Here is a 17,343-nt window from a genome sequence, read left to right as displayed (position 1 = left end):
TATCATAGGACCCTTCTTAAGACTGTGTGTGTCAGGGTTTCAAATTGGGTCACCAGCATGTCAGCCACGTTTCCACAGCAAGTCTCAAGTCAGGCAATGTAGGTCTCAGTAGGCTTAGCGGAGCACAACATGTAGAAGGGTCCCATTGTAATCTCAGACAGGCCGAAAATCTCCCAGTAAACACAGGCTTTGTGACACGTACGTCCCTAAATACAGCCACGGCTGCGACCAGGTATAGAGATGAGTCACTGCCACTGATTGGCATGCCTAATAGTTGTCATGGCAACTGTAACCCAGATACAGAGAGTGACAGGGGGTGTTGATTACAGTCACAGCCGCGGTGACAAGAGCGAGGAGACGGGATGAGGCGGTGAGTCACAGGCAGCCGCAGAGAAACGACGTCGTCGGAGAAAAGACAGGTGTTTTTTTTTACGCGGAGCAATCTGGAGACTTGTGAAAGCGAAGTAGTGGCATGAGCATGGTGATAATGAAGTGAGACGCAATGTGTAACAACTATACCTAAACTTATATCATGCTGACTTTACAGGTTGAAGCTAATTGGTAGTGGTCTCGATATCGTCCATGTTAAGTGCTGGATTTCCTCTTTCTGCGTGAAACTGGAAGAGGGTTCAGCTTCTGATTCTGACATTGAAGAAGCATCGGAATTAAAGCACAGGGGTTTCCAGTCACATTCTGCATTCTCCTCCTCACCACTCAATTAGCTTTGGTCTACTTCCAAAATGTGAGCTTGATATTAGTCCGGGCTACAGTGTCCCGTTTTTGAACCCCTCAGTCTTCATTGAAGAGATAAAGAAGTGATGATACATTTTATCTCGGGCTCCTACATGCCCTCAGAGTTAAAGCCAAGAGAAGGAGGGAAATAAGCTGTATCAGTTTTGAGATGACAGGAACAGATTACATATGGATTACTTATGGCTCCGGTGAATTGCACCATTAATTCCTTAATGTCATGCATTTCCGTTTTGAAACGGGATGTTTGGGTGGAACATAAAACTAATGGGCTATTAGTTAAGGAGAGAAATGCAGTTTAATTTGATACGGTGGACAGGAAGACAGGTGCAAGTCCATTCATGGAAGCTTAAGGCAACAGTGTCTGTCTGAAGTTGGAAACCACCACTTTTGTTGATAGCGTTACTTAGCCAAAATACTTAAAAGCTAAGGATGGCAAGTTATTTCTGAAGTATCTTATATGTTGAAACCCTCTTCACGTCCCGATAGCCATCAATAAATAAAGTTGTCTGGAAAAAGAAGCCGTGTCCGTGGCACTCACTGGACTGTAAAGAAACACAACCTATCATTTCAATCCAACAGAATGACAACAGTGAATGACATACACCGCTGCAGTAGAGAGTCCTGGAAGAGTCGTCTTCTTGTCTGTCAGTGTGTGTTAACGTGTTTTTGGGGCGTAGCTGCAATGAGAGAGCCAATGGGATCGTCTGGGATGTAGCGTTGACATATTTTCAAGGTGAAACCTGCTGTGTCAAGCTTTTCTAGGATTTCCAACTAGCGAGCTGCTCTATCCTCACTCCATTTTTCAAGCCAACACACACTCTGGTGGCATTAGTTTAAAAAATTACAAAATCGCTTTGCAGCAGACGACAGCAAAGTCAAGAAGCCTGCAATCAGGACAGCTGATGTTGGAAGTTCTTATGGAGGCGTGCATACCTAAATGTAAAAATGCCACCTAGAAACTATAAATGTCTATTCTGGGCTGGTCCCTGAAAAGTCCTCGCATCAACTGTTGTTGTAGAGCGAGAACAGTACATCAGTCCTGGCTCCACCAGCTTACCCCTGTACTTTGCTAATGCTCGCTGCTTAGACAGCTCGCTCTACCCGCAGCACGCTGAATGTCAATACATTTACGCACTCCCCTGTTGCGCTCCGCTCCTTCATTCGACCTTTATGTTTGCTCCACTCCTCACTTTCATATATTTTCCCCTCTCACTGCTTTCTCACTCTCCTAATAACTTGCTCTCCTCATCCATAGCGGATTTTCTTTCTCCTCATCCTTAATCTTCACCTCCTCTCTCTCTGTGATAGCCTCCACATCCTTCTGCTCGTGTCACGTCAATCCACACCTTCGCCCTCCCCTTGCGGCGCTGCACTTAGCTACCTCTCCTCTTCTTCCTCTGACTAAAGATTCTTTGTTTCCTCGCCCTCCGTTCTCCCTCACTGCAGTGCTCCTCCTTGTGTTTTCTACCTCTCTCCATCCTGTCTCTACATCCTTGCTCACCTTCCATCTTATAAACCTGTGCGCCTCTGGCTGCTCTGTAAATTTCCGCATTTTCTTTCTTTATGTCTCATTCCCTCTCTTTCTTTCCCTCCATCATGTCTGCCCTTGAGGCAACCTCAGTACGACAATGTTATCAGTCACAGCTCTACCTCGCCACCATCTCTCCTTTTTCCTCTCCTCCGCCTCCTGTCTTTTTGTCTTGTCTCTCTATCGCTTGCTGAGTCTGTTGCCCTCCGTCTCTCCTTCCCTTTTCTGCTCCTCTTTTTCTCTCTCTCTCTCTCTCTCTCTCTCTCTCTCTCTCTCTCTCTCTCTCTCTCTCTCTCTCTCTCTCACACATGCACACAGACAGATTTTGCTCCCTCTGTCTCAAACACCTTTCCTCCTTGCTTTTCCTTTCCTCCCTCACCTCCTTCATTCATCAAACTTTCTGCCCCATCCTTCCTCCCCATCTGCTTCATCTCTTGATTTTTTTCTTTCTTTTTCCCCATGACTTCATTTTTCTCTTACCTCTTCTTCGCTACTTCTCCTCCTCGTATCATTTTTTACGTCCTTGAAATCATTCTCCCTCCACTTCGGCATCTCCCTCTCCCCTTAATCTCCTGCTCTTCTTCTATTAGGGAGCAGATCTCATTTGCAGCTCGAGCAGTGCAGTATTGAAGCTTTCTCACACACACACACACACACACACACACACACACACACACACACACACACACACACACACACACACACACAAAGTTGGGTGTAACCAATCTATCCACTTACTGATCGATCTGGCCCATAAAGCTGGATAACACCCTATCCCATTCGTTTACACCCCTCCTCTTGCCCTTCCTATTGCTCTCAACATCGTCTTATGTACCCTGCTGCATGTTCTTTATGCCTATCCCATTTAATGGGGATATTTCATACAGCTTTTAAATCCTGATTTTATCTTAATCTGCCTCTTTTGGGCTGTTTCTTGTGTTGCTGCCACAGTAGAATTTCATGGCTGCAGATCAATAAAGTTTTATCTTACACACTGTACTAATGCAGCATAGGTGCAGTACAGTATGTGTCAGAATCTGAATGTGTGTATTTATAGGTATTTATTGAGTGCACAGTGTACACGCATACAGGCAACACCTGTCAAGTGTGTGCTGTGTGTTCCTGTGTGCGATTTAATTTGACATTTTTACTGCACTTTGGAAGACCTCACATGCTCTTAAGAGTTTGCTGCTGAACTTGCAGTTAAGAGGGGAACACAGATGTGAGGGTGCACGCACATGCGCGCACACACACACACACACACAATCCCTCGCTCTCTTGATCACACACAAAGCGCGCAGCAGGCATCGCAGTGCAGCAATAAGGCCGAAACCCCTTTGGTGCCAAGCCTGCTTGACACTTTTCATAAAGTAAAGAATAAATGGAGTAAGTCAATATATGATGGAGGGACGCAGAGGGGAGTAAACAAAAAAACAACAAAAGAGAAAAAAAAACGAGGTGGGAGGTAAATAATTCCTTGTGCATTTGGTCAGATGTTTGTGTGCTCCTGGACATTTGTACCATATGGTTGCCATAGCTGCTTTGTTTTGTTTTTTCATTTTTGTTCCATCTATTTTGGGAGATCTCTCCCTACACAACCCTGCATGAACCAACAACACTCTAGAGAGCAAGAAACTGTCGGATGGGGGAGAGCGGAACTGCTGCATGAACTAAGAGCGCGAAAACATGAGCTAAAAGCGTCTGTGGAAAGAACTCCTCAGTACCTCCAGTGTTGGAGAGTGGCTGGGAGCTGCGAGGCTGAACCAAAACTCACCCTAACTTCCCAAAGTTTCTGTTTGAACACCCACCACAGCCTGGGGAGGGTGGAGCCTTCCTTTTTCTGGAACTAAACCCTGTTAAACATGAAGCTGCTCATAGCCGTGGAACATTAACAGTGTTTTTGGGGGGATTCTTTTGAACCTGACCTGAACCAGTGCAATTAAGAGGCGCTGCAGGCGTGACTTAAAAGCTTGAATGTGTCTGTTTGGAGGTGTCTTTGTGAGTTCACATGGAAGACCTATTGCACTTTAAGGCTTGAGTTCCTCTTTGGTCTTTAATACTCTGTAGGATATTATAAAACTCGGGGCCTATTAAATGTCAAACACAATTACCGTTTGTAAACTGTGTGTTTTTGCACGTGTGATTCCAAATCTGCATATTGGACTATGTATTTTTTTTTTTAGGCATCTACTCCGGCAAATGCCATTAGCCCGTAATCGACTCGAATCGACTTAGGGAATGTTGCAGTGTTTATAAACAAGGGGATTTGTATTAGCTCTCAAAAGCCACTTATCACAAGCTGAGTAATCCACAGATCTGATTGGAGTGTGAATAGGTGCACCACGAGGCTTCAGTCAGAATCACTGACAGCCAGTCGCCACGGCAACACGAGGAGGCTGATGTCTGACGGGAAGTCGAACATAAAAATGAATGAGTATTGAAAGTGATGTCACTTGAGAATCAATACGGACAGAGTTGCTCACGCGAACTCTCGCTCTGCTGCGACGTTTGATCTGAAAATACCCAGAAGCTCTGTTGGCACGAACGCAGTGACGGAATACGGAGGCAGCCTTTTCACACTCACTCAGACCTCGTAGCATGCGTTCTTTCACAATCAGGGCCTTCAATATTAGTCGAGCATTTGCACACAGAAACAACTGCGAGCATACCAAAACAGTCTTCCCACACAATCATAATTATAGGGAGGCCGGCGCATACACACACACACTCACAAATACACACACTCTCTCTAGGCAAGGAACAAAAGAACGCCCACATAGCCTCTTCGTGCGGCAGTCGTGTGTACTGTAAGCCCACTCGTCCTTTTGATACTATCACTTTTCTGTCATGCCTCTGTCATATTCTGTCCGCTTTAGTCATGCAGCATGTATAGAGAGCACAGGCAGAGAGTTAACAGTATTGGTAATGAAAACGAACAATAAACAAGGGTTGCAACGAGAGGCTAACTGCGTGAAACACCATGAGGGGGGGAGGAGAGAGAGAGAGAGAGAGAGAGAGAGAGAGAAAATGGGAGGAGACTGCACAAGATGGAAGCCGAGTAGTGCAAGGAGCAGGGGAGTGAAAGAAGGAAGGAAAGAGTGGGAGTTTTAGGAAGAAGGAAAGTCAGAACGCTGAAGAGTCGGTGTGTATGAATGTGTGTCGTTAAGCGGCTGGGCTGAGAAATATGTAAAGGCGATAAACGGGTGAAGGCCGCCATCCATCACCGTCAGAGAGAGGGATGAGAGAGAGAAGAGTGGATTTGATTATGAGAATGGAGAGCTGTGTTTAAAATGAGTTTGGAAGGCATCACCATCGCGATGGAGGAGCAGAAGGACAGCAGAGAAAGAGAGACGTGGTTGAAGGATGGAAGGTGAAGCGTTGAGGAGTGAGAGGAGTAGGAGGAGGACACGGGTTAATGGTCAAGAGAGAAGGTCGTTAAATGGTAAAGGGTTGACTGGGGACATATAACATGATGTTCAAACTTTATAGCCATGATTCAGGCACAACAAAGGTGTAAAGTTTTTGATTTAGACATTAGACCAAGACCAGAGGTCAGAAATGAAGAGTATAAGTTAAGTGTGAGATCACGGATTTAGATATTTCCTCCTGACTAGTAGGGTGGGTTTCCACAGGCTATTTTTTTAAGATCCTTTAAACTTTGAAAAATCTTTAAAATTCTCAACTACCTTAAAATATTATGTTAACATTCATTTTGCGCTACTTCATGTTTTAAAGTGAGTCTTTCTTCTTTTTGAATGGGTCCAGACAATTTAGTCTCACCGATATCGAAATGTTAATATTTGAGAGTTCTCAACAGTTCTGTAGTGGACAAACTAGTTTTGATGGAATGTAGAAGCGATCATTTCATTGAATAGTTTGGCATTTTAACGAGAAGTGTGAAGATCAATAGCTGTCAGACACAGGAAGCTGTAATCCTTGTCAAGTGTGCAGGCTACCTCTCAAAAAGGAATCAGAATCTGCTCATGCCACTCACTAATTGCTTGACGTGTAGTTGAACCCTCCTACATTTCGTTTTTTCTTTATTATGATGTACAGGTAGGGGGCTACTGGTGGGAAACCGCTTACAGAACCCCTGAGGAAAATGGGGCGAGTGGAAGAAGAGAAATGGGAAATAAGAGAAAGAAAACTGGAGCCTATTCTCTTTAAAATAAAAGAACTGCAGTGTCCTCACAGCAGGCTTCCAAAATAATACAGCTCCTCTGAAATACCCCTCACAGCTAATTCCTCCCAAACCCTTCTATGTTGTGTTCAAGAGAGAAATAAATGTGTGTTTGTGTGTGTGTATGCAGTATCTGTGTATCAGCATGTGTGTACATATCTGTATGCACGACCCTCGCTGAATAAATCCTGTTGGAACCAGTCCTATTTGGAGGATTTTGATAATTGTGACTATTCCTGGAACATTGCGCAGTCAGATTTTTAAACAGTTGTTTTGGTTCAGGTTTAACAAATGTGAACACATTGTTTTTGTCTCACCGAGGCACATTTCACAGCTCTTGCATGAAGGCCATTAAAACTTTTAAAATCTTTTTCCTCGTGTTTGTAAAACAGACATTTGGAAAAATAAGATAACATTTTATTAGAGATGACTGAATTTTTGCTACAGAACCTTATCTTTAATACGTTTTTAAAAGCCACTATAATCTTTTAACACGGCAACACTTAAGAGACACAATGAAAGCCAATCTGCTGTTTGGAATGAGGACACAATATTGGTAGAAGCTTGTTTGGCTTTTAAAAGGCTGCAACACTTTGAATCCACTCTGCACAGATTAGAAACCCAGTCTTTAAATGAATTTAGAAAGCTTTTTTAATAATTCAAGTTGGAAAAGCCATGAAAAGTTTACAAACCAATGTAACCTGGGATTCTTCTGAGGCACGGCTGTTAAAGAGGCCCGGGCCTCTCTCTGTGTAAAGTCTGCAGACAGAAGTTCCTGATATTCTGAGAAACCAGTTAACCCACTGTTCTGCTTTACCACAGGCTGTGAACTGGTGAACCGTGAAGTCTTGTGAAATGGTGGACAAAAAAATCTCAAGCAGCGAACCATGGCATTAAGTAGGCCCTTGCTCTTGCCCGCCTTATGAGTGTAGTCGAATTTTGAACCTGATGTCACAGCTCACATCACTGCCCCCTTAGTTGCTGATTTTCTGTCCCCCGGTACCCCAACTGGTATCACTGGTTAAGAGTTGAGTATCACAGAAAAACACAGTATATATTTCATCTTAAGGCATCTTGTCTTTGTAACATTTGATCCAGTTTGTTTTTGTTTCTTGACATTGTTTGGTTTTTAGACGGGCGTGCATCTGACGTTGGCGTCTAGTCAATGTGACGAGCACTATAGTCTGTCTGTTTGAGTCTAGAAAATGAACGAACCAGTTTTGTTTTAGTAGTACCATCATCACCAACTTCAGTAGCCGCACTCGACAGTACTTTGAATGAGCCAAATAAACATCCTCGTCGTTCAAACATTTATTTTCGGGGGGCAAAGACTTTAACCAATTACTCAAGTTGCTTCCACTTCTTTTTCCTTTTAAATTTTTTTAATGCCTTCTCAACGTTCAGCTTGATTTGGGCCAAGTCTTTGGTCAGACTAAAATTAAATTGGTCTAAATTGCTCTTGGCCTTAGTCTGGGGCTCCTTTCAGACTTGTTATTTTGGTTCAGACTAAACTGAAGAGTCTGAAGCTCAGCACCAAACAAGACAGGAAACGACCTTCGCTACCTTTCTCCTACTTCTGAGACCAAACCGCTCTGATGGTTCTCTTAGCACTCCGGTAACAGTGTTGTGTTATATCTGTGGCAGCCACTCTCCCACTCCTTGCTGAGTTTTTTGTAATTTTGTTTCCTCCCACTGGATAGCCCGCATGGCTGCACAGCTTGGGGATTAAATTTTCTGGGAGGTAAATTGAATTGGCAAACAACGGAGGTGACAGTGATTTTCTTTGGCACTTCATTGGCACAGGCCGCGCTACGGAAGCAGTCTGTCCATGATCTGTCAGGAAGTTATCATTCCAATTTTCAAGTTTTAATCCGTTATCTAGTCTTGAACAGCGTAAGCATCAGTATTTGTGGCCACATTTATACTTCCTCAGGCTGTGCATTCTCTCTTCACAGGGAATCTTTTTGTTTTGTTGTCTGTGATGCTTCATTGTCACTGACTACAAACTAGGACCTCAGCCTTATCTGTTGTGAAAGTGCATTTGTAAAATGTAGCAGTAGTTTCATTCTGTACGTGTGATACCGTCCTACAGCTGCATGTGATGTTAAAAAATGGGAACAGCCGAGAAAATGAGGGACGCAGAGTTCTGAGACCGGCTCAGGCAGCTCTGCTATACCGGGAATGCCTTTATTCTTGGAGAGGGATCATTTTTCATTGGTGGATAGCTGTCATATTGGTGCCAGAGAGGAAGCTCAATACCCTTCTCTTTTTTGATGCTCCTTTACTCCAGATGGCAACATCACACTTACGTCTGATTAAATAGCACAGTAACATGGTTTTACACTGAGCCAATAAAAGCCTTTAATTAATAGCTGACAGTCTTTGTTTTTGCCACATGCTCGTCTTTTGATGCAGCTTCTATTTTGTGCTGAACGCGATGGGAAAATAAATCTCCTCTGTACGAATTTGCCATCCTATATATAAATTTTCTTTTCAAGGTTCTCGTTCTATTAAACGACAAAGACAACATAACTTTGTATTTTTACGTGTTTCAGAGTCGGGCTCTCTTGCATGCAGCCGAGGACAAAATGATTCAGTGAGGAAGACATGTCAAAATTAGAAATTTGACTTTTGGAAAGGTCCATCACAGCCACAGAAGACATTGTATAACTTTAGTTTGAGGAGTTCCTCTTGAGAAACTGGTGGAATACACCTTAAAAATAAATATATGCTACAACATGCAGGTAGTTACAGATGCTATATGACAATCTCACTCTTAAGGGTTTGGAATCGGTCGCACTACCAACATCCGCCTGTTTCAAACTGTGTCTGAATAGAAAATGAATGCGGCTTAATTTGTATTATTCCTTATTGTCATTGAATGTATAATAGCACCATAGTCTACAGTTTGGGTCACTTAAGCATTTGTAAGTGTTGCATGTGAAGCGGTGGTTTTGTTTGTTGGTGCTTGCAGTCATTAACACACACACACATACACACATACACACACTTGCTTACTCTGAAACTTGCAGACCTACAAATACACTTCTGCTTACATCCACAAATTTGCCTTTGCAGGACAAGGCACACTATCATAAGTTTTGCAATATAACGGGTCTGCCACTCACCCTGAACATAATGCGCTTGCAGTTTTCTCTGCCCCTCTCCTCCACCCTTCATCCCTCCTCCTCCTCTCTCTCCTCCCTCCTCTTCTTCCTCCCGTATTCCTCAAGCTCAACCTTTTTGTTGCTACATGAAACGGATTTCTTTCTCTCATTACGTTTTCTCTCCCACAACCTCATCTGCTTGCTCTCTCTCAATTCCCACTTCACTTTTTCATGTCAGCCTTTCCTGCAACACTGCCATATTTTGTGTGTGTGTGTGTGCGTCCACGTATAGGTGAGACAAATCAACACAAGAAAAATCCACCACGAACAATGGTCGACAAGTAAAATACTAACAATTGTGCTGTCAATGTCTCTTGCTCAATCAGAAACCCAGCGGTGTCAATTATACAGACCCTGAAACGACGAAGCTTAACAAAAAGATTGTATGTGTGTGTGTTTGTGCAAGTGGACGTTGGATGAGTCAGCAGGGTTCCAAGCCTTCAACTGGGAAAGCCTGAGTAAGAGAACAATTACCCAATCAGCACTCTGCATCCAGCACAGTAGGTCAATGACCCGCCAACCAGGCCTCTGAATCACAGAGATGGATATATTGATTAATACAAGACACACACAGGATACACACAAACACAGGATACAGACACACACTCGCACTCAGACACACTCAGACTCCCTGTTTATGTTGTTTTCTGTATCGCTCAGGTGTTCATCCCACTGTCTTATCCCCCTGTCTGAAACAGAGGGATGTGTAAAGATTGGAGAGACAGCAGGATAGGGATAAGAGGTGGGAGTAGTGCAAGTGTCCTTGGGGAAGAGATACATGTTGCGCAGGGATTGGAAGAATCTTCAATAATCACTGGGTTGAGGCCTGTTTGATCACAGCGGCCCCTCTCACCACAAAGAGAATTGTTCCCCTTGTGAGACACTAATAAAGGCGAAATTACACTGTGGTTCGAAGGGAGAACGGCTTCCCTCGAGTTAGTCAATGAGCATCTCAAATCCCGATGCTAAACATTGCTGATACAGGCAGGAACGCTCCGTGCTATGCTGTCAGACGGACTGTGTGTGTTGCAGGCCGAGTACAAGCAGGGTTTCCTTTTGAAAGTCATCATGCACGCTGTATCCTGCACCATGATTCATTTGAGCATCTACAACCCACTGCATCTGCTGAGGATAGCCGTAATGCAGACACCTATGAGTTCGTAGATAGTAGTGTCGGGTCACAACTGTATTTTTGTCTTAAGCCCCGTTTCCACTGGTCAAAAGGTCCACTAACATCTGCCTTTATCGCGGTAATAATGGATACCATCAGCTTTTACTGCACCTTTGCTGGTGCACCATTATGACGCCCTCTGAACGAAAATAGCCATGAACGTTTGAGTTGTGGTTTTAGGCATTTTGGGACCAACATGTAACAGAAATTGATTTTTTTCCCCCTACATATCGTGCAAGATGCAACACTGGCAAGAAAGCTATGTTTTCCGAGGTGTTCGTGATGTCGGACGTGACTCACCGGGGTAAAATGGGAAAAGAGTCAATCGCCTTTTTTAGAGGGTTTACCTGCGTTCAAAACACCCACACATACCTGCTAATTTTGGTGAAGCCAAAGAGGTTTTAGAGGTGTAGCCAGGCTGTGTAGCAGACGTGCAGGGACATCGTGCACAGATGACGGTTCTGATATTTTGCAAAATGTGCGGAAACTCACTCCACACGCGCCCTCACACGCTTGTCTTTAAAAAGTTCAAACTGCTATCAAACCAAGTTTCCTTTTTCTCTTGGGTTTTATAATGGCAACAGTTATTGGACCTGATCGATTTTATTTGTTGTGTTTTTCTACAATTACTTATATTCATTTTCATTTTCAACTTTTCAAATGTGAGGCATCGCTGCTTTCTTCAGTTTTCTATAAATATCTCTACCTCTTTCTCTCAAGGGTTTTTCCCAGAAAGCAGGTTACCCAGATATGATTTATACATACTTTGTGAAATGTTGGAAATTCTTTATTCAGATTCTAATCAGCATCACCATGAGAACTTCCTCACAAGGCCCAGGGGGTTGTAAAATCGGCATCAGTTCTTTGTATTTTCACCTCAACTTCCACCTGTCTTCTTCTTTCCTCCTTTCTCCTCCGTGCTCAGTCGTCCCTAATTTCCCACTTGTGACACCCTCCCTTCCTCTAATCCCCCCCGAGTAGCCTCACACACACTCTTTAACGTTTGGCTCTTCCTCGTTTCCCTCCCCCCCTGTATCTCCCTCCCCAGAACCATCCCTCCGTCTGTCTCCAGCGGTTGCCGTGGTTACAGTTTGTTCTGCTCATCAGGCGCCTGCTGTGCCTAAACAGACTGTCAACAGTTTAATTACTCATCCTCTCATCCCTCTATCTTTCCTTACTTCTGCACTGTGCTGTGGCTTGTTGCTTTCACCTCTGACTGGGGAGCCTCTTAGTCACTCCTCCTCGCTGTGACACCCTCTTTCTCGCTTTCATCATTTTCCACTTTGATTTCCCCCCTTCTTTCCTTCCTTTTTTGCTTCTCATCCTTCCACTTAGTCATGCCATCCCTTAACCACAGCCCCGCTCCCCATGTTTGACTACTAACGGTGTAATTACTCATCCTTTCGGAATTCAGTCACATCAGTTTTATTCCACTCATTCATCCATACCTCCACTTCTCTACCCATCCATCCCTCCCCCTCCAGGTGTGCCAGAGCTTTATTAGTGTAGTTTTTCTTTTCAGACATTGTTATTCCTCTATTCCCTTATCCCCGCTCCCTCTTATCATGCACCTCTCAAGTGTCATCACTCGCCGTTTCATTCTTCATTACCCAGTCTCCCTCCATCCTCTGAGAGTTCCTCCCTATCTTAAACAGTCCTGCAATTACTCCTCTTCATCGCGCTATCGTTCTATACCTGTCTGTCCGTCTACCTCTCCATTCCTCAGCTGTTGACAGGGGCCTGATGTCTCATACTTTGATCTTGCATCCTTTCTTTAACATCACGGCCCCTTCACTTCTCCCCCTCCACCATTTGTCATTCATTCGTCCATCAAATCATCCATCAAGTGTCACCTTTCTGACATCGACACTGCCTCCCCTTGTTTCACAGTTGCACATCTTCCACTCGTCTCCACAGCTGCTTTTATATACAGAGATCCCACTTTATGGCTATAAAAAAATCCACCATTATGCCAGTTTCAACTGTTTACACAGAACCAAGGCTGCTCTCATGCTAATGGTGAGGTTTTAGAAACACTGTGTGCAAAACCAACAATACACGACTAAAAGTTCAAAGAACTAGAAAAGGCACTCTGGCAGCTCATACCGCAGTAAAGGCTTAACAGTCAACTCATGAAACCACATTTAAATTCAATAGATCTGGATTTTTTGATTTGGATCTGCACCACATTGCAAATCCTGACTCATGAATATCAGTCCCCTAAACATGCAAAACGCACAATCTTAAAGAAATTGGAAAAAACAACTCTTCAACTATATCTAATGGAAATAGATATATTCGTTTTTGCTCAATCCTGCTAAGTAAGAACCAACTTCTATGTCTTTGTCGGCAAACATAACAATTTCAAATTTTCGGGCTTGCTGTAAACTAACCCATTCAAAGGTGGGTGACATTGCATCAATTTATTTTGTGGCTTTAGTTGTTTGTATTAACTTCAAGGCAAGAATTAATAGCTCGACAGCTGTATCACCAGTAACATTGGTGGGAGGAACATGGCAATGGTCAGTTTGTTGATCTGAAAGTTTTTCCCGTCACTTCTCTTAAATAAAAGCTCCATTCACTTGCCTGTTTTTTTCGCTCTATGCCTCCATTCATGTGCCAGTCTGTTCATTTTGGCACGACTCCTACTTTGAACAGGGAGCATCCCATCTGTTCATCTCCCTTACTGTAGCCTTTGGTAGCAACGAGCCGCACGGACACATTAACGAGATAATTTTGAAAATGCTCTTTTATTCCGCCTTTATTTTCACCGTTTGAATCAGACGACGCTCACCTGCTCTGCTTTCTGACGACGAGCAGGAGAGCACAGCCAATTATAGAATTACGAGTCGGATAATGGATATCAAAAGGCTTCTTTGTTTCACTTTAAAAAGATCCAGTCATCTCTTCAGAATTAGCGCTGCCCCTGTTCACAGCGAGAGTCAAAACTGCTGTAAACGATCAACAGAGCAAGTAATGAGCCCTGTCTTAGTTATTAAAAAAGCTTATTGTTCACAACAAAATAGATTCACGTGTTTTTCAGAGATTATTTCAGTTTCAGGGGTAATTAATGTTCCTCAAAGGTAGAATTCACTTTCCAAACCCAAGTTGTGGCTCATAATTTGACAGTTTGTTACATATTATATAATCTACACCTCATTCACCATATCTCTAAATAGCCCGGGACATGCATTAGTGATCTTTGACAGACTTTTTGGGGTCACGTCAGACTAATTGTAGCCAATGGTATAACGTACACAGCTACATAATGATGGCCATCTGTCTTTCTAATTATTTCTTCCTCATCGGTCTTTCTATCTTTATCTCCCTATGGTAAATCACCCTTAATTTATCTCCCCACCCTGATGGTGCCTCTTTCTAACCTTTTTTTTTTGTGTCTTGTAACTCATCAATCCAGACTTGTTTATCTCACTTATCATTAAATAAATCAGTTCTATACTCAATGTGATTTCTCGCTGCTCAAACATTTTATATCTGTTTTTCGATCATTTCTCACTTATCCCTCATTTTCTCCATATGCCTCCTTGTTACCCCTCCCTTTTCTTATCTGTTTATCTGATTTAAGCTGTTTTATTCCCTTCTTTTTTGCTCATCCTTCCATTCACTCGTCTCTTTCACTGGATGAAGTCAATCACTGCCTCTCACTTCTTCCTGCTCTTACCGCAATCCTTTCATCTGACCTCTCTCAGGCCTAAGCACCCATCGCTATGTCTGTGTCACCCTTCCCTCTCCCCTCTCCCTGTATCTCTTTACCTCCTCGCACTTTCCCTCTCCTCTCGTCTCCATGTCTTTGTCATCGCCCTCTTATCCTCCCGTATATCCACTCAGTCAGTCTGATCTCCCGTGTCAGTGTGCCAAATCCGTGTGTTTTTGTGTCTGTGTGTGTGCGCGCGCTCCGACGCGGCTTACGTAAAGGGCCTCAAACGATGGGAGTTTAAAACTGTGCTGCGGATGCTGCCACCACCACGCACACACTCGCAGCGTCCACACACTCTTGCCATGCTACAGACACACACACGACACGCCTGGTGAGATTACATAAAGGCGAGGTGATGAAAGCCAAGCTGAGATGCACCTAGTGAGTAATCTGATACAGGACAGCTCTGGCTGACACTCGCATGCACTGAAACCTACACAGAAAAAGAGAATGCGAGCTACTCGGTATCGGAGTATGCAGAGCACTAAAGTGTGGAAGAGAGGGATAAGAAAAGTTAAACCTATCAACGGTGCCATGTTGGAGGACCTTTTTTTGTGTGTGTGTTCCTGTTTAACATTTGCCTCGCATACTGTTGTTGTTGTGAATGCACATCTGTCCATTATTTATAGGCGTTGAGTGTGCACGTGTACGTATGTGTGGGAGAACACAGAGTTCCCAGTTCAGTGAGTTGCTGACGTTCACAGCATCGATATGCTCAATGATTCAGCATAAGAAAGCTAACGTGCAAACGTGGGTTCACCTTTACATGGGCCAATATATGCCAATTTGTGGGATCAGTAGGTTAGAGGAAAGGTTATGGGTTTGGTACAACTGCTGGGGTCAAGGTAAGGGCCTCCAAGAAATGAGTATAGGTCTATTAAAATCGTGTGTGTGTGTGTGTGTGTGTGTGTGTGTGTGTGTGTGTGTGTGTGTGTGTGTGTGTGTGTGTGTGTGTGTGTGTGTGTGTGTGTGTGTGTGTGTGTGTGTGTGTGTGTGAGAGAAACAACATGGACATTACCTTTTCCGTCTGTTCGGCTCTATAATCCAAATCAGCTCCACATGTTATCCAGCTGTGTGATTGTGTGTGTGTGTGTGTATATGTGAGTGTTTAGCACAGATCTCGCCCCCAGGTGTTTCTCCTTGTGTTGGGCCAGAAGGAAGGGGCGGGGGGAGTTTATGCACTTGTGCTGAAACCTGTCCTACTCCCCTCCACAAACACGAGCCCCCATATAGATCAAAAGAAGGAGGATGTAGGTCAGTGTCGTCAAAAAAAAAAAAACAGAGTTGCAGAAATTCCAATTCCTCAGTATCCTCTTAGGCTTCTATAGACGAAGAAAACCTGGAAAATCCGGAATTACTCGCTCAATCCTGGTGCGGTATTCCGATACAGAGACCTCGGTTTGAAAGGAGATCCAAGAATCCACTTTGCTTAAAATCCTATTCATGGCTTATCATATGATTTCCTCGTGGCTGGATTCAGTATATGTCAAGCAGTTCAGGCGAGGGAGAGAATCCTGGAGTCAGTGGCGATCTTCAACTCCCCACCGCCTCCTTCCTCCCCTTCTCTCAATTCTCCCTCCTTCCTTTTTTTCCCCCCTCCCTCCTCGCTCATACAGCCGTGTCTCTTCTCTTCTTATTTATTCATCTGGCTCCCTGGCTTTCTCTCTTATTGCTTCATCCTTTCACACATTAAGTTTTTCCTCTCCTCCTCCTCCTCTCATCCCTCACTTCTCGGAGTGACTTCCAGGGCCTCTCTACACTCTACAGAGTGCGACCAGTGTCTGCTCTCCCACATGGAGTTAGTGGTTCATTGATGACCTTGGAGGGAGGCGCAGGAAAGGAGGTTCGGGAGTGAGCCGGAGAGACGGAGGGATGGCTAGAAACCTGCAAAAGAGGAGACAGATGGAGAGCGTGAAGAGTGTGTGCTCCATTAATGTCCTCGTCTTTCCTCTGGTGTGTGTTCACTCACGTAAAACAACTCGCTGAGTCCATTAGCACTTTTTGGTCTCATCCCATCCTTCTTTTTTGACCTCCCTTTTCCCTTCACATGTCAACAACCATCCCTCTCTCCGCGACTTCTGCTGTCAATCATTCATTTCTCCTCTTTGAAACCTCCGCCCCACCTTGCCCCCCCCCACCCACAATTTGTCTCCCTTGTGTCCCCCCCCCCGTCCTCCCTCGCCTGTCTGTCAAAGGGAATCAATAGTTCTGAGACCCTCTTAACGCTTCTCAGCGCGCTGCACTCCCGGGAGCGCACGGGCACATGCACACGGTCATGCAGCACGTTCACGCATGCTTGCACCACCACGGTCGCCTCCGCCGCGCACACATCCACTAAGTAGTCATGCAGCCGTACTCTGCATCTCTCTCTCGCGCACACTCACGCACACACACACACCGCGTAATGAAACAATTGGGCTATTGATCAGTGCCATGAATGTCAGACAGTTCAAAAGTCTCTGTCCATCCCACCCACCCCCACTCTCTGGCCTGTCAATCAAACTCCAAAAGCCGACACCTTTGAGGAGACAATCTCATTATCTTGCTATCTTGCTCTAAAGCTGTGCACTCGCTCTGGGTTTGTGTGCGTGTGTGTGAGTGTGTGTTCCTCAGACTGTGTATATGTACATTAGTGCAGTAGCATCCCCGCCAGATTTTTTTCCCCTCCTTAAATCAAATTGAATTTCATTTTTTTTTCATTGATTCTTATTCAGTTATGGCTTTTTTCCCCCCTCTTTCTCTGGGTTTCACTTCGCTAATTCAAAAAGCACATTACAGTTTTATTTTACATATTTTATTTCTCTCTAAGTTTTCAGGCTCTTTCTG

At 44.2% G+C, this 17,343-nt stretch overlaps 2 protein-coding genes across 5 annotated transcripts in view; one reads left to right on the top strand and one right to left on the bottom strand.

Moving 5' to 3' along the window:
• The window catches only part of pcxb (pyruvate carboxylase b), a 265,171-nt gene that overhangs the window by 172,102 nt on the left and 75,726 nt on the right, over nucleotides 1–17,343 (top strand). The window lies entirely within an intron of this gene.
• LOC118102798 (leucine-rich repeat and fibronectin type-III domain-containing protein 4) overlaps nucleotides 1–17,343 on the bottom strand; it is a 37,782-nt gene that overhangs the window by 20,251 nt on the left and 188 nt on the right. Inside the window, exon 2 of one of the 2 annotated variants that reach the window (XM_035149317.2) lies at nucleotides 15,536–16,401. The exons of the other annotated variant lie outside the window; for it this stretch is intronic. The gene's annotated coding sequence lies outside the window, so the exon portion shown is untranslated. The remainder of the gene's footprint in view (nucleotides 1–15,535; nucleotides 16,402–17,343) is intronic. 2 annotated transcript variants of the gene reach the window in all.

This window comes from Hippoglossus stenolepis, chromosome 23 (assembly GCF_022539355.2).
Source record: "Hippoglossus stenolepis isolate QCI-W04-F060 chromosome 23, HSTE1.2, whole genome shotgun sequence".
NCBI lineage: Eukaryota > Metazoa > Chordata > Actinopteri > Pleuronectiformes > Pleuronectidae > Hippoglossus > Hippoglossus stenolepis.
Note: the sequence above shows the minus strand (reverse complement) of the source record. Positions and strands in the feature narration are given on the sequence as shown.